The following is a 4,412-nucleotide window of genomic DNA, read 5'->3' as shown; positions in this document are numbered from 1 at the left end:
TCACCATGGGTCGTGTTACCCATATGCCCGAGGTGATCAGCCTCTTGACTCACTTCCAAGGTAAGTCGGCAGGGTTCACTATGAAGCCTTTCGAAAGTCCCCCTAACAAGTTAGTAGCCGCGAGGTTTCAATGGCAAGTGTGCATTGGTGTCCTCCTCCAAGAGGCACATGTGGTCACGACACTGTACACATCAAGGTAGGAAAACAACTATACACCACGAGGCACCCCCCTCTTGAGCCTTTCGGTAACCACTAACAAGTTAGAGAAGTTCAGTTTACTGAGCCAAAGCCAGAGCCATGTAGCTCTCTTGGTTGTACGATAAATCCTGGGTGGCCGCTTTAAGGTTCAGTCCTTACGGAGGGCAGACTAGAGCACCCAAAAAGGCCCAATGCTCTAGCCCCCTTCTATCCATGTTGCTAAAAAGCATCATTTTATCATTGATTACATAATCCATTAATCAAGATTAACATTATATTGTTTGGTGATTGCAGACTAAGCAAAACTACCCATATGCATAACCCATGGTAACAAGGGATTGAGGATAACAAAAGTTCTAGGTAAAGTCCTTAGGGGTTTATCATATCAGACACATGCACATAAAGAGGTGATTAAATAGTTATTAGGTAACAAGGGAACTCATGTTACACTTGCCTTCCAAATTCTTGCTATCCAACTTCTTGATCATCCTTGTAGAGCCCCTCTTCTAACGTTAGCAATCAACTAGTACAAGCATCACAAGAACCTAAAAACAGTACACCAAGCATTACAAAATAGGATAAATGTTTTAAGCACGTAGAACATGCAACTACGATCGTTGAGCACAAAAACAACTAACAGAAAAGCGATGATTAAAAGATATGCCACATAGAGACTAGAAGGTTTGATAAATGGTAGGATTAGAGTAAACATGATGTGGGTGGGAAAACTTGAAATATTTGTGGAAGAATGTAGATTTATAGATGGAGGGTAAATGATCAAAGGATCGTATACAAGATGGACCGAACATTATGAAGAATAGAGTAAGCATAGGGAGTTTAAGGGCTGGATATCATGGAATGATTATGCAATCATAATAGAAGGAAACTTACATAGAGGTTGAGGCTTTGATAACCACATGACTTTTGGGGAAAAGGAGTTTTGGTCAGGTTTTGACTACGAGATGACTCACAGTTATAGAAAGTGATGACTAAGTGATAGTGGTAGTGGTTGAGACGGTTGGAATTTGGGGAGAGCGAAACACCAAGATTACAAGGCTAACAAGGATGTTCATTATATATATTGTGTTCTAACCACTCCTTTAATATATGAGTTAGTGCTGCTGGATATATGTAGAGGATATATGAGGACATGTCACGGTTAACTAGTGTATGGAGACACATATTGGATCAGCAGGGCACATGGTTATCGTGAATAGTGTACACAAGACGTATATGTTGGTGGGCAGCAAAGGTTTTGATCACAAAAGGCATGGTGTTTGTATCACCAAAATGAGCAATACATTTGTGAAGCTGTCATGGATAGTTTGTAGTATGTTATGGCATAAGTGAAATTTATTTTAAGCATTGGATGACTGGAAAACATGACTGCAAAATGAGTTCCACTGCTGTCTGCTGCACAACAGCGGTAGCAGTACTGTGGCCTCTATATCACACCCATCATGGCACCCATGGAAAAACCAACTTGCAGAGTCATGTTCAAGTTCATGATGCATAGGTGGGTTAAAGGATTTGACAAACAGAGTAGTGGATTTTTGGGAAGGCACTCGCCAATCGGCTGCAGCGCGGCTGCAGGGCAGCAGGGACAGCGAGGACTAAAAGAAAGATATATGGTTCGTCTTTGATCCTATGACCACAAAACATCTCAGAGACATGTGCAAGGATATGAGACACATTTTGGTTGAAGGACATGGTTACTGGAGTGACAGAACAATGGAAATGCACATGCCAATTTGTAGGAACTCTTGCTGTGGGGCTGCAGGGACAGTGAGCAAAAGATAGGATCATATCTCTTGCATATTTGATCCTATAGACATGAAACTTTGCAGAGGCATGTGCAACAATAAGAGACACATGCTGTATGAAGGATTTTACGATTTGACTAATGTATTATGGGAAACAACACTACCAAACAGAGGCGAACGCTGCTGAAATAGCAGGGACAGCAAGCACTAAAAAGACGATGATATATCTTTCATCTTGAAGTTTCTTGCTATGAAATTTTGCAGACATGCGTGTAAATATATAAGTGATGTTATAGTCAAAGGATTCATCATAGAGCTTATTGGATCTATGGAGATCATGAACGCTGATCGCCAACAACACCGCTGTCCAAAATGGACAACAACACAATTGGGGGGAAATTTTGTCGGAATTCGATGAAACTTGGACTGTGGCTCACAATTTATGAAAAATAACATGTATACTAGATGGGGACAGGGGAGAGGGGCTCACATCGAGGTTCATGGTTGCTGGACAAGACCTCAATGGCGTCTAACACCAATGATGGACAGCAAATGGTTGGTGATCAATGAGATGGCGCCAATTTCACTTCAGAGATGATCTGCGCCACATGAAAGATCAAAGTGATGGATGAGAGGGGTTTCAGCAGCAAGAACAAAGAGGAAAAAGGGATGGGCATCATCACCATGTCATGTACAGAAGCAACGGTAATGGTGGTTGATAGGATTCCACTGCAGGTTCAGAGAGATGGTGACACACACACCGGAGTGATCTCCATGGCACACTACATCACCATGTTTTTCCTTAAAACATCACAACAGAGAGGGGACATGATGAACATGTGTTTCTCAGTAAAGAATAGATAAGTCCATGATCCTTACCGCAACAAGATGTCAAGAATTCATTCCAGGAATCCGGCAACGAAAAGAGATGTGCAGTGGCAAAACGGAACTGCAGACAAGTTTTTCCTTCGGTTTTGATGGAGGGGAAGGAGAGGGAGTTGGAACTGCTGCCATGGGAAAAGGAGAGGAGGAGGGCGCCCATCTGATGGAGGGAGGGGAGGAGATGAGGGTGCTTCCTCTCTGGTGGTGGCGTGAGGGAGAGAGGAGGTATATATAGCTGTGGGTTGCTGCATGGGTGCATGCACTTGATGAGAATTAAAATGGGTGAGTGAAAGAATGGAGTTAAGAGAGGATAAGAGGTGTGGGCTGCTGGTTTTATTCGTGAAAAAATGAGAGGAGGAATGGATGTTTGTTGTGTGCATGTATGCCATTTAAAAGATGGAGTAAATGTGCACACAAGAGAGGTGAGTCAAGGGATTAAGTGCTGCCATTTTGCATGGAGAAAAGGGGGAGGTCGGCATTAGGAGAGCAGAGGGGGACACCTTGATGAAATACTGCTGCTGCATGTTTACCATTTGAAGAAAAGAGATTAATTGATGGAGTAAATAAAACACTCTAAAGAGAGTTTGTCGAGGGAATTAGGAGGAGTAAAGAAGAGGTGCATATATTTTTTTGCATGAGAAGGAATGGCGTGGGCAGCAGCGGAGGAGATGCATGTCCTTCCGCTTGTGCATGAGGGAAGGGAGGAGCACATATGGCTGTTATTAGGAAAGGATTAAAGATAGAATGAAGGAAGGCATGCAAATGAGATGGGGCAAGGAATTAAGATAAGAAAATTGTTGTAGGCACAACTCTTGCGTGGAGGAAGAGAAAAGGGGTGGCATCGGAGAAGATGCCAACAGTGTGGTGCTGTCCATCTGCTTGCATGCGTGATGGAGAAAGGTAGGAGAAAAGTTAGGTACATGTATGCATGCAAAAATGTGAGACAAAGAATTATGCCTGCACTTTACTCGTCTGAATTAAGGAGGGCATTAAGGAGGAACCAGTGGGCATTGGGGGCTGTTTTTACGTGAGAAGAAAGAGAGGAGGTGTTACATATAGAGTGCTATTTTCTTAGGTGGGAGATGGGAGAGGAGATATTGTTATGCATGTAATTGAAGAGAGAGCAAAATCGAATGAATAAAAATGGTTGCTGCAAATAGAGAAGTAAAGAGAGATGGAAAGAGACATGCAAAGGAAATTAGGCCAGGGAGTTAAGAGAGTAGGCATTAGATGTTGCCATTTTGCATGTGGAAGAGGAGGTTGCGCCATAGCAAAAGAGAAGGGCTGCTGCTGTATGTTCATGCATGCAAACTAATGTAGTAAAGGTTGGCAAAAGAGAGGATTAAAGAGAAGTATTACCTTGGGAATTAAAGGGGAAAGAATGAGTTGTGATTTTTGTTTTTCATGTGAGGAATGGGAGCAGGCATGGGGTGGAGCCAGGGAGAATGAACGGTTGCATGCCACTGGAAGTGATGAAAATAAATAAATAAATGGAGAAGTAAAGTGGGTCTAGGAAATTTTAGGCATGAGCATTATGTGTGAATATTATTTTTGCATGAAGGATAGAGT

At 42.5% G+C, this 4,412-nt stretch overlaps 1 long non-coding RNA gene across 1 annotated transcript; it reads right to left on the bottom strand.

The window, feature by feature from the left end:
• LOC110431407 lies at positions 426-3,029 on the bottom strand. The gene is made up of 4 exons (XR_002448905.1): positions 2,841-3,029; positions 2,645-2,762; positions 2,452-2,560; positions 426-743 (listed from the first exon to the last, which is right to left on the bottom strand). It is a non-coding gene; the product is annotated as an uncharacterized LOC110431407 (long non-coding RNA).

Source organism: Sorghum bicolor, chromosome 10, assembly GCF_000003195.3.
Source record: "Sorghum bicolor cultivar BTx623 chromosome 10, Sorghum_bicolor_NCBIv3, whole genome shotgun sequence".
Lineage (NCBI taxonomy): Eukaryota > Viridiplantae > Streptophyta > Magnoliopsida > Poales > Poaceae > Sorghum > Sorghum bicolor.
Note: the sequence above shows the minus strand (reverse complement) of the source record. Positions and strands in the feature narration are given on the sequence as shown.